A 16,858-nucleotide genomic window follows, 5' to 3' on the forward strand; every position below is an offset into this window, starting at 1 on the left:
GAAACACAATGTTTCTGTGGGTCGGGAATTTGGGAGCAGCTCACAGGGTGATTCTAAGGGTTTTTCATGAAGTTGCAGTCAAGACATTAGCCAAGGTTGCAGTCATCTGAGGACTAGACTGGGGCTGGTTGACTTGCTTCCGAGGTAGTAGTTCATTCATATGACTATTGACAGAAAGTCTCCATTCTTTGCTTGATGTCTACAGGAGTTGTCAATTCATCAGGTGGGCCTCTCCATAGGCCTGCTTGAATGTCCTCGCAACGTGGCAGCTGGCTTTCCCTACAGTGAATTGTCCAAGAGAGAGCAAGAAGGAGGCCACTCTGTCCTAGTCTCAGAAGCCATTCTCCACATTTTATTCTTTGGAAGTCAGTCTCTCAGTTCACACTCAAGGAAAGAAAATTAGGCTCAAAAGGTTGCCAAAACCTTAAAAATGGACATATCATTCACAGGTTAGACCATGACATCCAAAACATAACTATGTATAGTAAACATTAACCTACTAAAGGCCATCCTTGCCCTTCAGCATGTTAAATAAATTCTACCCCATTTTTAAAATCTTGTGGCTTTGAACTAATTGATCAACAAAAGATGGACCTATCAGGACATCAATTTTGAACCAATACTGTAGATCATTTAAGCAATCTGATAAGATGTCTTATTTCTCAAGTTCTGTAAGTGTCACTAGTGAGCTCTCCTGAACCTAAGAAACATTTCCTACTACCAAAGGCCTTGGGCATATCCGGTCCTTCAGCTCTGAAGGGATTATCTTTGCACACAATTCCCTGATCCAAATGTGGGATAAACAGGCAATATGCAACTGTTGTGGTGAGCTATCAGGAAAAAGGGGCTAATATTTGTGTTGCAGGCATGGTATTAGGAATGTTGCTGAACATGGAGCCCAACCTCAAGAGGGGTCTGCTTGAGATTCCCTTTCCCTCTTCCTCTGCCCCTCTCCCTGCATTCACATGTGCTCTCTCTCAAATAAATATTTTTTTAAAAAAGAATCAAATCTATGCAATAAAATAGCTTCTCTTATTATGTAAAAAAAAATGGATAAATTTTTGCCAAAATTTGGAGGATACATTTAGGATACTTTGATTAATATAAGCTACATAGTATAGGCGAAATTTATTTTGTTGGATCCTCAGAGACACCTCAAGGAGTTAAGCAATACATCTCCAGAAATAGCATAAAACATCTGTGTGACTACTGATTCGTAAGCCATGCATATGAAGATTCAGTGAATATAGGGTTTCTGATGTGATCACCAAAAGAGAAGCTACTTAGGGCAGACACTTGAAGGTCACATGGTGATTTCCGATAAAATTGCTAATCATATGGGGGCATCTGGGTAGCACAGTTAAGCATCTGACTCTTGGTTTTGGCTCAAGTGGTGATCTCGGAATGGTGAGATTGAGCCCCGTGTTGGGCTCCATGTTCAGCCATTGTGGGGCTTGATTCCAAGACCCTGAGATCATGACCCGAGACAAAGCCACGAGCCAGCTGCTTAACCGACTGAGCCACCCAGGTGTCCCGTTTACACTTAATTTTTACTTAAACAAACAACCTCCAAATCTCAGTGGCAGTGCATGAAAAGTTATTACTGCCCACACAATGCTAATGTAGAAGTTCTTAGTTGAGTAGCTTTCCTTCAAATGGAGATCCGGGCCCTTCCATGTGGAAATGTCAACAGTTTTCATACATGACCTCTAAGGCAAAAGGGAAAAACTGTGCGGAAGGCATACCAGTACTCAACTATCTTTGCTGGCAGTTGACACCTATCATTGCTGCTCACAGGTTAATGTCTAGGACATGTCTCATGGCCTCACTTAGATGCAGATAGGCCAGCAATATCTCTATACTGTGGAAGGAGAGCCCCAACATTGGTGACCAAGTAATCTCCTCTGCCACACCCAGGTTTCCAGATGAGGACACAGAGGCTGAAAAGGTTCGGATAACTTGCTCAGGTCATATAACTAGCATATAGCTGTTGTGGAATTTGGACCCTAATCTCTCTGATTCCAAAGCGAGTGTTATTCCTATGACATTTTTTTGGATAAGATACCTGCATTTCAAGCTTCACTTAGGACTGATGGTTCATCTCACGTTAGACTTTCCAGTCACACATTCAGATTCTAGTCCACCAGGAGAAGGCTGGTAGGAGTCTATGAGAAGTAACTTTGGATTTGCTCTGCAAACCAAAGAAGCCCTCCAGGTTGCCCTTCTATCTCTATCTCTGACTAATCCCTTTGGATTGATGACTTGGCTGGATGGTCATTGATTTTAATTTTGTCCCTGGATAGGGACTTTCAGATAACCCCTAGCTCTAAATTCTAGATTACCACAGAAAGTCCCATGCTCTGCTACCTCTGACCTCAGCCCAGATTCTGGGTCACTGACCCTTGGCTGGTTTACCTCCTAGCACGCCAGCTAGCCAGAGTGGTGGTTGGGACCAGGGAATTGAACACGTAAAATGGCTTCATATTAACTACTGATTAAAGTTGCTAGCAGAGGAAGATGAAGACTAGACTTCTATTCCCAGAGATATTTTAAAGTAAGAGATGTTGACTTCAGCAAAAATGCTGGCATTTCATAAACATGCTTGCATTTCACAAGCACTGTAATTATTTATTTTTGCATATTACCTACCACTCTTTTCTTCCACTTGTATATATATTTCGCATCATGCCATTATCCTTGTTCGCTAAAAACACATTATAAACATTTTCCATGATACAATGTTTCAAAAATACTTAAGGGAAAAACTTTTTTGTATATAATCAGGTTAGCAATCTCTTACTTTAACAAAAAGATAAATAGCAGAGTCCATAGGTATAAATCAAAGTAAAATTTATGAATTTGCTAAGTGTTCTTCCCCCATGCAGATGTTTCTCAGAGAGAAAACCTTCACAGAAATGCATATAGACATCACCACACATACCTACTCTGTGGCGTAGGTGAATTGGAGAAGAGAGAGGGTGATCAAATATACAGGATGTGTCTGAGAAGTCCATGCCTTGCAAAGATGAACATCTTGAAAGTGGGGGAGATAGGCACTTAAACCTCATATCTGGCTGATTCTCAGGCTCCTTTTTTTCCCCTCCATATTTAGGTTATTTCTATTTTAAGTAATACTTAAATATCCTTGCAAATAAATCTTTGATCACATTTGTGATTACTTCTTAAGGATAATTTCTGGATGTGGAATTGCTTAGCCAAAGAATGTAACCATTAAAATAATTTAATTGATTTAATTTTTCTGGAATAGTTTGAAACTTATAGAAAAATTGAGCAGAGAGTTCCCATATATTCCTCCTCAATACAGTTTCCCCTATAATAACATCCTACAATAGTGTAGTATGTCATATATCTTTTACAATTATTAAACCAATCATAATTATTAGCTAAAGGCCATACTTAGTTTTTACCTAATGTCATTTTTTTCTGTTTTAGGATTCCATCCAAAAGACCACATTACATTTGGTCATCATGACTTCTTTTTTTTTTTTTTTTTTATTTTTTTATTTTTTTTTTCATCATGACTTCTTAGACTCCTCTTGACTATGACAGTTTCTCAGACTTGCCTTGTTTTTGATGACCTTGACAGTTTTGAGAAGTACCAAACTGTTGGATGTCCCTCAATGGGGATTTGTTTGATGTTTTTCTCATGATTAGACTGAAGTTATGGGTTTTTAGAGGAAAATCATAGAGGTAATGTGCCATTTTTATTACATCATATCAAGAGTACATATTATCAACATGATTTACAACTGCCAATGTTGACCTTGATCACTAGGCTGATGTGGTGCTTGTGAGACTGCTCAGCTGCAAAGTTTTTTCTCCATCCCCTTTCTCTACTGTACTCTTTGGAAGTATGATGGAAAGCCACACTTAGGGAGTGGGGAGTTATACTCCCCCGGAATATAAATATTTTTAAGGCTTTTGGTACAAATTGTGGAATTACTCTCCAGGAAGAGTGATTATACCAGTCTACATTTCTAGCAGCAGTGTGCATATGTATTTACTTTATTGCAAACTTGCCAGCATTGGATATTGTCCTGTAAAAAAAATCTGCTGATTTTAAAGAGGAAAAATGGCATCTTGATTCTATTTGCATTCATGAATTTATTGGAGAGTTTGTGTATTTTAAAAACTATATGCTCTGCTGGCCACTTGCATAGGTCCTTTTGGGGATTACCCATACATCCTCTGTTCATTTTTAGAAATTGGGACATTTATCTTTGTTTTGTTAATTTTCAAGAGATTGGTATTTCATTTGGTCATATATGTTGCCATGTTGCCAGTATTTTTTTTTTAAGTTTTCCTTTTTTCCTCCTAATTTTATTTATGATATTTTTTGGAGTATGAAAGTTTTCATTTCACACGATCCACTCTTTGGTCTTTTTCTTTATAGTTTTTAATTTTGTTGTCATGTTTTAAAAGGTTAAATTTATATCTTGCAAAATACTTGGACAAATTTACATTTGGGAAATTATTAGTATTATTTTAGGAAGTTATTATTTTTAAATGTTGGGTTCCTGTGAAATGTTTGTCTCTGGAACAGTTAACACATTTTAAGGACACATTGGAAATGGATACATTTCAAGATGGATAACTGTTAATCCTAGCCTCTCAAGAATTTCTGGGACTGGTTTTAATGTATTAAAGAATTCTTAAAATGGGAGTAAACTGACTAATGTGATACCAAGTTCTTTAGGGCCACAAAATGGCAAACTAATGGGGTGACTTGAAAATGCATTAAGTGAGCACTTTGGTGAGAGATGAGCTTTAAACTATATGATGATAAGAAATGTGACTACTGGGGCACCTGGATGGCTCAGTGGTTGAGTGTCTGCCTTTGGCTCAGGTCCTGTTCCTGGGTCCTGGGATCGAGTCCTGCATTGGGCTCCCCACTGGGAGCTTGCTTCTCCCTCTGCCTATGTCTCTGCCTCTCTCTCTGTCTCTTATGAATAAATGAATGAAATCTTTAAAAAAAAAACATGATTATTAAGAGATGAGTTTGATCACCATCCTTCAGTAATTTACATATCCAAATTGATAGTCAGAAATGGGGAGATGGGGGCTTGGGAGTGGTGGGATGGGGGTGGCCAGAAACATGTATTTCCACATATAGCTATTCCATAAAGCCCCCCAATTTTTAGAATAGTCTTGTTTAGAAGTTTCTTCTAAGCCAACCTTAGTCATGAAAAAAAATTAGTCTAATTACATTTAGTTGTGCCTCACAAGGTAAAACAGTACATGGAAATAAAGTAGGCTGAGAGGTAGAATGTTACTTGGTGTGCTTTTGTCTCTTATACTCATTAGATCTTTTAAGCACATCTCAGGCCCCTTTCCAGCGAAGCACCAGAGAGCAGGTCAGTGAATCACTGATGCCGAAGTTCAAGGGCTCCACTCAGGTATAGGACAGAAAAGATCTGCAAAGGGGTTGGAGGAGACAGACAGTGCCCCTTCCCCTCTTCCAATAATTAATGAATACCTGGAGCTAGGAAAGGGTAAGAGTTGGGAGAGAAGCCACAGGGTTATGTGTGGGTGTGGGGCTTCTGTACCTGTCTCTGATCTCAAGGTCTCATCTGGAGGTTGTGAGAGAAGAGGTTCTTGTGGCCCTTTCCTGGGCCATAGCTCAATGCCAGGAGATAGCAAGCCAATAAGCCTTGTAGGGAAATGCCTCATATTACCTCAAAGTAACAGAATAGGAATGCTGCTGTGACATGTTTAGGTATAAAAGGATGGGAGACTTCCCCACCCCAGGCTCCCACAGGTCAGACTGGCATAAGAGGACCCCTATAATGTCCTGAAGCCTTCCATATGAAACACATTTGCCAGAGAAAGAGAGAAAGCCTGGGAGTCAGCCGGCCCAGGATAAGGATGAGAATTGGGATGAGGATAGAGCTGCCCTCTCAGTGGAGAGAACTAGTGGGAACCCCCTTATGTTCCACAGACCACCCAGGTCACCTCTTAAGGGAACACATTTCATCTGCTGGACAGGACAGATTAAGACCAAGAAGAGGGAGGGAGTCCTCGGATAAGCCTTTGAGAGCTGAGACTGGTTCCAGGGAAGAGAAGCAGAGGGAGAAAGAGAGAGTTTTAAACCTAATTGTGACTGAATTATAAACTTGAATTGGCTAAGAAATGACTGAATTTGAATGAGTTTATCTGAGAGCGACTAGATTAAATTTTCTCTGCTTTGAGGCAGAAAGGAGGCACAAGGCAGAAATTACACTCAATTATAGAAGAATAGAGAAAATTACATTTTTGCACACTCGAGTCAGTGACTGTGAAATTTGTACTGGCTCCAATAATTATAGGCAGCCAGGTGTCAGCAAAATCTCAAGAATAGACCACGGAATCCATAGACTGCTTTTCCAAGTTATTACCTCATCTGTTGCTGCAGCTCAAAAGGTCAGCACAATGTCATCTCATCAGAAATCATGACAAAATCCATTCTAATTTCTGTTCAAAATGTTCTCTTTATGTCAGAGAGCAGAACTAACACCTGTTAGTGGGAAAAGGACAGTTTTTGGAGTTGGTAGAAAAAGAACAGTTTTTGGAGTTCTGAGGAGGTCCAGTCCAGGTTAGAACCCTATGACCCAAAGGGGGGAGATATGAAATTGCAGGTCCTGCAGGATATCTTCTGTTTTCACCCTCCAGATCCGCTCTCCACACTTCTGTGCCCTTGTGGATAGGGAGGTGGATCCCTATTGCTCCAGCCCCAGAGAGGCATTGACCAGCTCTTGGAGGATTAATCATTCTTCTTCCTCTGCCATTGCTGCCAGCAGCCTCAGAGGTAGGCTAAAGGTCTTAACTATTTCTCTGGCCCTTTAAATCTGGTATCCATAGCACCAACAGCACTATCATTATTATGTATTTGCTGCCAGTAGAAAAGCAGGCTGGTGCACTCAAAGGAAGGCTCCACCACAGGGAGTCAAGTCAAAGCAGCCACCACCACCCTGGCTTTCTGTAATTGGAATCTGCATATGGGCCCAAGGGAACCCATTATGAACACCTATTTTCATAGACTCCCAACCAACACTCTAAACAATTTGTGCTCTTGCTGAGGAAGATCCATGAGAGATTGAAAATTTTTTTTTTCTGGGTGCCATTGAGAGGACAGTGTCATGATTGGGTAAGTTTCATTCTAAAATGAATCTCCTGCCCACCCAGGCCTCTGATGAAACCTCATTTGTGCAAAGGCACAGGTGAGCATCCTGAACACAGCATCCGTTATTTTAACAAATTAACATGGGTTTCAGGAGTTGGACATATGCTGTGAGGCAATTTAGACTAAAACATTTTACAGAAGTGTAGCCTTTCCTACATAATGACACCAAAAAGTAAAAAAGTCAGTTCAGTGCTAAAAACCTGAATGAAGTATTAAAAATGCTTCACAATCCGCTCCTTTTTTAAAATTATTTTTTACAGTTGATGAGCCAATACTGATACATTACTGATAACTGAAGTCCATAATTTATATGACGGTCCGCTCTTCGTGGCGTATATTCTGTGGCTTTTGACAAATGCATAATGTCACATATCCACCATTACAGCATCATACAGAATGGTTTCACTGCCTCAAAAATCCCTTGTGCTCTACCTTCCTCCCTCCCCAGCCCCTGGCAACCACTGATCTTTTTACTGTCTGTCTTATTTTGCCTTTTCCAAAATGTCATAGAGTTGGAATCATATAGTATGTAGCCCTTTCAGATTGGCTTCTTTCTTTTAACAATATATATTTAAGGGTCCTCCAAGTCTTTTCATGGCTTGATAACTCATTTCTTTTTATCACCTTAATATTCCATTATATAAATGTAGCACAACTTGCATATCCATTCCCTTATTGAAGGGCGTGTTGGTCATTTGCAATTTTGGGTAATTATGAATAACTCTGCTATAAACATTCATGTGCAGGTTTTTGGACGCAAATTTTCAAATCACTTGGGTAAATATCTAGGAATGAGACTGCTGCATCATAAAGTAAGACTATACAGTACTTGGCTTTGTAAGAAACTACCAAACTGTCTTTCAAAGTAGCTCTACCATTTTTCATTCCTATCAGCAGTGAATGAGAGTTCCTTTTGCTCCACATTCTTGCCAGAATTTGGTGTTGTCAGTGTTTAGGATTTTAGCCATTCTAACAGATGTATAGAAGTATCTCACCATTGTTTTAATTTGCAGTTCCTTGATAGCATATGATGTTGAGCATCTTTTTTTTTTTTTTTTTAAAGCATCTTTTCATATACTTTACCTCTCATCTTCTTTGGTGAGGTCTGTTCAGATCATTTTCCTAAGGAGTTATTTTCTTACTGTGGGTTTTAAGAGTTCTTTGGTCTATTTTGGGTACAAGTCCTTCATTAGATATTTGTTTTGCAAAGATTTTTCTCCCAGTCTATGGCTGCTTTTCATTCTTTTAAGAGGGTCTTCTGTAGGGCAGAAATTTTAAGTTCCAATGAAGTCCAACTTGAGTTCCATTTTGGACTTAAGTTCCAATATGGTGGTGTATCTTATATTTGGTGTTGTGTCTAAAAAGTCATTACCAAATGCAAGGTCATTAGATTGTCTCCTATGTTATTTTCTAGAAGTTTTAAACTTCACATTTTACATATATATCCATGATTCATTTTGAGTTAGTTTTTGTGAGAGATGTAAGATCTATGTTTAGATTAGTTTTTCTGTACATGAATGTCCACTTGTTCCAGCACCATTTATGGAAAACATTATTCTTTTTCCATTGAATTCTCTTTGTTCCTTTGAGGAAGAATGGTTGACTGCATTTGTATAGGTATATTTTTGTGTGGGTATATTTTACTCTGTATTCTATTCCACCAGTCTATTTGTCTTTTCTTTCACTAGTACTCTACTCCCTTGAAGACTGTAGTTTTATCCCAAGTCTTTAATTCAAATCTTGTCAGTCATTTGACTTTGTTTTTCTTCAACATTGGGTTGGTCATTCTGGGCCATATAAACTTTGGAATCAGGTTGTCAATATCCACAAAATAATATACTGGGATTTTGATTGGAATTGCATTTGAATGCATAGATGAAATTGGGTAGAACTGATTTAATCCCGAGTCTTCGTATCCATGGACATGGAATAGCTCTCCATTTATTTAGATGTCCCTTGATTTCTTTGATGAAAATTTTCTTGTTTTCCTCACATAGATCCTTTACATATTATTAGATTTATACCTAAGTCTCTCTCTCTCTTGATACTGTTTATGGTGTTGCTTCTAATTTCAAATTCCAATTGTTCATTGCTGATATCCAGGAAAACAATTGGCTTCTGTATATTGGTCCACATTTCAAATGTTTTCTTTGGCTTTTCCTTCTTTGCTGCCTTCTGTGCCTTGAAAGAGAGGAAGGAACTCAGGATTTGAAGAAATATATCGAATTATTTATTTATTTATTTTAAAAAGATTTTATTTATTTGGGAGAATGAGCAGGTGGGGGTGGGTGGATGGGAGGAAGATGGAGAGGGAGAAGCAGGCTCCTGGCTGAGCAGTGAGCCCAATGTAGGACTCCATCCCAGAACCCTGGGATCATAACCTGAGCCGAAGGAAGATGCTTAACCCACTGAGCCACCCAGGTGCCCCAGACTTTATTTTTAAAGAGTAGATTTTGGTTTACAGAAACTTGGACACAGTACAGAGGGTTGTGTAAGTCCCTTCTGCCCCTCTGCAGTTTCCCATATTATTAGCATATTGCATTAGTGTGGTATAATTTTCTATTTTAAATTTAACACAGCAAGGAGGTATGGAGTGCTTTTAGGCACACAAAAGAAAATGTTTCCTGCCCTCATGGAGTTTATAGTCTTACTGGAAACGCAGGACAAAATACTTCCATATGAGTGCCTCGTATACAATGTATGCTTCTTTAGTGAAAGAGAGAAATTAGAGAGCTAGCTCTCCATAGATGAGGGGAGATGTAGGAAGGGCCTGGAAGGATAATAGGATTTGGATGGGTGGAGGTAGCTTGCAGGCAAAGTGCAAGCAGAAGGAATGGCATCTACAAGGATGCAGAGGTGTAAAATGACCTCAAAGAATATCAGTGTGAGTAATCAGAACTTAATAAAGTGCTTAGAGGTGAGTTTCTTTTTTTTTTTAAAGATTCTTTTTATTTTCAATTTTTTAAATTTATTTATGATAGTCACACACACACAGAGAGAGAGGCAGAGACACAGGCAGAGGGAGAAGCAGGCCCCATGCACCAGGAGCCCGATGTGGGATTCAATCCCGGGTCTCCAGGATCGCGCCCTGGGCCAAAGGCATGCGCCAAACTGCTGCGCCACCCAGGGATCCCCTAGAGGTGAGTTTCTAAGCAGATCCTTTGGGTCCAGTTCTTTTACGAACATTGGGTTTTTGGTTTCACATATACCTCAAGGCAGATATCCTGAATAATTTGTTTCTTTGAATACAAATTACAGGTTAATGCCAGGAAGTTTTTCTAAAGAGAAGTTTTCCCCTTCTAGGGAGAAACAACCAAATGAGGCTGCAGGTTTTTCTTTTGCTCCAAGAGTAGAATCTCACATACAAGCACATCAGGAAAAAAGCAACCTATTTGGGAAGTCAAAAATAGTGATGCAGATGCCAAGGGAAGTTCCCTGAGTTTCCCCAGGCCCCTTACTGGCTGGCTGTGTTGAACTCACTCTCTTTGAAGAACTCAGGCATTACTGGGGGGTAGGGGAACCCTGTGGGGTCTCTCAGGAGGGAGGAAAGCAATGAGGGAATTGTATGGAATTCCAAAGCTTTAATCTCTTCTCACAACTTAGGGAAGAGCAAAGAGGGCATTAAATGCCCTAATTTATTTTTTCTTGGTCTGACTTAACTTACTTCATGAGGCCTCCCTAGAGTTACATGTAATTGCTTATTCAGGTCACCAGTAATGGCTCTGCAGGGATTCAAGGAAGTTTTCGTAGTGAAAGGCCACATTCATATTCACAACTCCAGTCATACCTTCTCCACAGACATTACCTTCCTCCATAACTTCTCTCTGCATCCAATTTTTTCCACCCCCATCCCCACCCCCCACTCTGAGTATAGCCACCCACCTGACTATCAGGACAGCCACCTAGCAGATCTCCTTGACTATAGAGTCCCTCTCATAGTGACTTGGTGTCAAAACCTCAGATCCATTCTTTTCCTTCCCAAAGGCTCATTCATTCTTTCTCTAAAGCATACCTTCCTTCCCAACCCCACCTTATCCCAGGACCCCAGCACTTTACCTCTAACTGTCCCAAATATTTTGCATCAAACATAGGCTCTTTGGTCTGGATCTTAAGATGTTCCAATTAAAAACTTACAAGATGGGGATCCCTGGGTGGCTCAGTGGTTTGGCGCCTGCCTTTGGCCCAGGGTGTGATCCTGGAGTCCCGGGATAGAGTCCCGCTTCGGGCTCTGGCATGGAGCCTGCTTCTCTCCTTCCTCCTGTGTCTCTGCCTCTCTCTCTCTCTATATATCTATCTATCATGAATAAATAAATAAATAAATCTTAAAAAAAAAAACCTTACAAGACTATCCATGTGTTGCTCCTGTCTTGGGTCCACTGCCACTCATGTTTATCCATCTGCCTAGTGTTTTTCTCTTCTTTCTTGCCATTTTAAGCAAATAAAATAAGCACATATCCAGCTAACTTTGAATTTCAGGTAGACAATAATTTAAAAAATTTTTGGTACAGGGGCACTGGGTGGCTCAATTGATTAAGCACCTGCCTTTGGCTCAGGTCATGATCTCAGGGTCCTGGGATCAAGCCCCATGTTGGGCTCCCTGCTCAGTTCGGATTCTGCTTCTACCTCTCCCTCTGCCTCTCACCCCAGCTCATGCTTTCTCTCTCTCTCTCTCTTTTTCTCAAAAAAATAAATAAAATCTTAAAAAAATATTTTGGTACAGACTTATACTAAAAAATCACTTGTTATCTGAAATTCAAATTTAATTGGGCAGTATATATTTTATGTGTTAACCTTACCATAATGGAAACTTTTCTTAATGATCCAGTTATTCCTTATCTGATATTTTTTTAGTTCCTAAAATTCCTAATGGAGCCTTTCATTATATGCTATCTTATAATTATTGATTATGCAAGCAGTATTAACACTTATTGAGCAATGATTCAGCATCAGGCACTGTGCTTAGTTCTTTTTATACAATAGCTTATTGAATTCTTACAAGAAATATGTGATTAGGTGGGTCCTACCATGATACCAATTTTATAAATGAGGAAGCTGAGTCTTTGAGAGGTTACTTTATTTGTTCAAGGTCCCAAAGCTAATTAAATTTGAACTTTGATCTGTCTGTAGGGTGACCAACTTGTTCTGGCATCTCTGGCACTGCCCTGGCTTTTAAAAATGAAAGTGCCATATCCCAGAAACCCTTTCAGTTCCATATAGTCAACCCTATATGCTTGACTTTAAAGTCTGGAATTTTACCTAGCTTCCCATATTTTTGAGTTTTAATTTCTTTCCTCTCAGGTTAGAAAGTCCCCAAAGACAGGGTGATATCTAATGGTATTTATAGACACTAAGAATTATTTAGTAAGTGCTTGACAAATGAGGACCAGAAGGTCCCCTCAGAGGCCACGCCTCTTTTCTTGAGCCTCTTCAGATTGCAAGAACTGTGGACTGTGCTTGAGGGTGGCTAATTTTAGATGCAGCTGAGACCTGAGCATGACCAGTGGCCTTTGCAATAGAGGCACAAAAGTGATCATGATGCCACTGGCCTTTGCTTACAAAGATATTAGGCTATTGTTACCAGCAAGATTGCCTCTAAATTAGTGAAAATGCAGCTCCTTGGAGGTGTGTGGTGCCTCTCTTTACAAGCTGAACCTTGAGAGACTCCCTGCTTTGAAGTCTGAGTTAAAGCTTAGATGAGGCTGGAGAAACAGAAATCACAGTGCCAAGAAAAGTGGAGTACAATAGGGTGGGTAGCAAGTCCATCAGCACCTTGCTGGATGGACAGCACCCAAGGACGCAAAGTGGCTGTTTTTTTCCTGGGACTGTGCTTTTTTGTTCAATGCACGCATATCCAAAAGATTATTATGTCATTACATCATTATATAATAACTGAGTGGTTAAAATGGTGATATGTAGCTGTTACTATTATGTTGCAAAGTGGTTAATGGGGTGCAATGGGAAAGGCGGAAACGATAAATTTCCATCCCCCAAAGACATCTGTATAACTTGTCTCCACTTCGTTTTGAATGCAGGTCATTACTGTGCATACATTACACTAAGTTAAATTAAGCTGTCTGTGGAGATATCATTTGTAAAAATAATTTGCTATTTAAAAGAACTAGTTAAATTGAATTCATAAAGGCTAACACTCTTAAGCCAACTTTATTTTTAGTTGCTAAATTTCACTTCGAAATGCTTGAATTTTTAAGTATGCTTTTGTTTTAGCCTTTTTATTAAGAGAGAATAACAGATATGGGAGATAAAGGTTAGATAGGAGTTTCTATTTTGAACACTGCTGACAGGTTCTATGGAGTTTTTCCCTCATTCTCACAACAGTCTCTTAGCCTCCTGTGTGACACTCGAGACCATTCTTGATCTAGCTTCAATCTCCCTTTCCAGTTCATCTTCTACTGGTCTATACCACAGGCTCTGTGCCAGCTAGACTCTTTACTATCTTTCAAATGTATAGTTAGCTTTTCTGCTTCTAATCCTTTCTCTTGCAAAGGTTCATGCTGAAGAGTTTAATCTCTTGAACTAGACTGCCTGGGTTCAAATCCTGATTCTGCAGTTTACTCTGATATATTTTTTAAAGATTTATTTATTTATTTGAGAGAGAGAGAGAGAGAGAGAGAGAGAGTAGGGGGAGGTGGGGAGAAGCAGAGGGAGAGAGAGAGAACCTTAATCAGACTGAGCCCCATGTGGGGCTCCCTCTCACAACCCTGAGATCAGGAATCAGCGATCACAACCTGAACAGAAACCAAGATATTTCTCTTTAGGAGTAAAATAATTCATGAAAGTGCTTAGAACAATGCACAGCACTATTAAACCCTCAGTAAATGCTAGCTCCTCATTTATATAACTGGAGCTCATAATACTCCCTACTTAACTCAAAGTATATCTCTTCCTTAAGGCCTTGCTTGATCACCCCATCTAGCAATGTGTTCTTCCACTTGGGAAATCCCTAATACTAACAGTGTTTCTTTGGCAGGTTGTTGATGTTCTTTTCTCATGCTCATGTTTCATGGCCACATGCTATAGTTTTCACCTAGGTATTTACTGAGCTCCCTTGGCGTCAGGCCTTGTATGCATGACACTTAGACAAAGTTTTTTTTTTTTTTTTTTTTAAGATTTTATTTATTTTAGAGAGAGAGCGCATATGAGTGCGGGGAGGGGCAGAGGGCAAGAATCTCAAGCATATTACCTGAGATCATGACCTGAGCCACCCAGGGGCCCTGGAGGCAGGTATTCTTTTTTTATTTTTATTTTTTTTAAGATTTTATTTATTTCTTCATGAGAGACACACAGAGAAGCAGAGACATAGGCAGAGGGAGCAGTGAGCCTGATGTAGGACTTGATCCCAGGACCCCAGGATCATGACTTGAGCCAAAAGCAGATGCTCAACCACTGAACCACCCAGGCATCTCAAGGAAGGTATTTTTGATCTCACTTGACAAAGGAGCAAACTAAGGCTTACTCAAGGCTGGACATGATTGCCGCCTCAACTCTCTTTCTCTTATCCTAAAAAACATGGGGTGAGTCTTATACTGTGGTAGAGTCTATACTTCCATTCAGCTGGGAGGCATTCAGTTTATTTCTGGTGATTTGATGGACAATATGCAATTTGGTTGCCTAAGTGTCATTCAGTGCTTATGGTTTTGATTATTTTGATGATAATAATGGTATTGCACAAGATTTTTTGACGGGCCCTAAAAAGATAGACTGTAACTTATTCTTCTTGGGTTGAACCCCATGAGAATCTAAAAATACAAATCACATTTATTTTTGCCTTAACTGTTCCCTGCTGTTGCAAATATGGTTAGATGAGGAATGTCAGAACCCATCTTATTATCAATGCAGGTTTTGTCACAAAGGAGACTTTCTCATGATTCAGTACCAGCTAATTGGTCTGCCAATGGCTTTCTTTGTTAGGTAAGTCATTTGCTCCATTGTTGACATGATGCAAACTGTTCTCTACCCAAGGGGGAAGCTCCAGTGGGTCTGACATTCTTTCAACCCTTAATCAAGATGCTATTAAGCAGCTGACGGCTTACAGTGAACAGGGATGAAACTGTATTGGTTTTGTAAGCAGCTGGTGGAAAGAACTTGATGGAGCTTTGGTGATGTATGAATGCTTCCTATTTTAGAGTGTGTGCATGCACGTGATGCACAGGCAACTTCTGTGATTTCTAAACTCCTTGGACATAATAGTTATATCTTTACTGAGACAGAAATCTTAAAGAATCAGGCCCTTCTATCAACAAATACTTCTTGAATTTGTATTATGTGCTAAGTATTGTTCTAGGTACTGAGGATACAGCACTGACAGAAATAAACTAAAATTCCTGCCCTCTAAAGCTTTCTCTCTTGAAGCTTTTTATTATGGAAAAAATTTCAAATTTATGCAAAAGAAGAAAGAATAATATACCCATCATTCAGCTTTAATAATGATCAATATTTTGTCATTCTTGTTTCATTTTTCCCTCCCACCATACACATACTTTTTAAATTGAATAAATTTGACATGTAACATTGTGTTAGGTTGTATACTGTATTATTTTGATACATTTATATATTATAATATGATTGCCAATGTAATGATATTTGTCACATTACATACTTACAGACAATATTATTGTCTATATTTATTACATTGCATATTAGAACTCTAAGACTTATTTATTATTCATTGTAAGTTTGTGTCTTTAAACACCATCACTCTTATTCCCCCACTCTACCCCTGGTAGTCTCTAATTTTTATAGTTTTAACTTTTTTAGATTCTACATAAAACTGATATTATACAGCATTTGTCTTTTTCTTTTTGACTGACTTTGTGTAATTGCTCAAAGTCCATCCATGTTGTTGCAAAGGGGAGGATATCCTTCTTCATGCCTGTATAATATTCCATTGTGTATATGTATCACACCTTTTTTTATCCATTCATCCACTGATGGGCATTTGGGTTGTTACCATCCTGTGGCTATTGAGAATAATGCTACAAAAAACATGGATGTGCAGATATCTTGTTGAACTCCTGTTTTCATTTTCTTTGGATAAACCCAGAAGTAGAATTGCTGGATTGTATAGTAAACCTATTTAAAATTTTTTGAGGAAACTCTATATTGTTTTCCATACTATTTGGACTAATTTGCTTTTCCATGACATGCTTATTTTTAATGGGCCACTTTAAAGCAAATCCTGGACATTAAACATTTAAAATTTTTTAAAAAGATTTATTTATTTATTCATGAGAGACACACACACACACACACAGAGAGAGAGAGAGAGAGACAGAGGCACAGGCACAGGCAGAGGGAGAAGCAGGCTTTATGTAGGGAGCCTGACGTGGGACTCGATCCTGGGTCTCCAGGATCAGGCCCTGGGCTGAAGGCAGCGTAAACTGCTGAGCCACCCAGGCTGCCCCTTAAACATTTTATCATAAATACTTCAGTATGAATCTCTAACAGATAAGGACTTCTTAATAAAAACATGATCACAATATTATTTTTATACCTAAAGGAATTAACAAGAATTTCTTGATATAATTTAATGTTCAGTTCAGGTTAATTTTCTCCCAATTCTCTCAAGAATTTTTTAAGATTTTATTTATTTATTTATTCATGAGAGACACAGAGAGAGAGGCAGAGACATAGGCAGAAGCAGGCTCCCTGCCGGGGCGG

At 39.2% G+C, this 16,858-nt stretch overlaps 1 protein-coding gene across 12 annotated transcripts in view; it reads left to right on the forward strand.

Moving 5' to 3' along the window:
• Positions 1-6,902: 6,902 nt before the first annotated feature.
• The window catches only part of CLIP4 (CAP-Gly domain containing linker protein family member 4), a 99,898-nt gene continuing 89,942 nt past the window's right edge, over positions 6,903-16,858 (forward strand). For all 12 annotated transcript variants that reach the window (XR_005372271.1, XM_038561178.1, XM_038561181.1 and 9 more), the window contains exon 1: positions 6,903-7,144. The gene's annotated coding sequence lies outside the window, so the exon portion shown is untranslated. The remainder of the gene's footprint in view (positions 7,145-16,858) is intronic.

This window comes from Canis lupus, chromosome 17 (genome assembly GCF_011100685.1).
Source record: "Canis lupus familiaris isolate Mischka breed German Shepherd chromosome 17, alternate assembly UU_Cfam_GSD_1.0, whole genome shotgun sequence".
Lineage (NCBI taxonomy): Eukaryota > Metazoa > Chordata > Mammalia > Carnivora > Canidae > Canis > Canis lupus.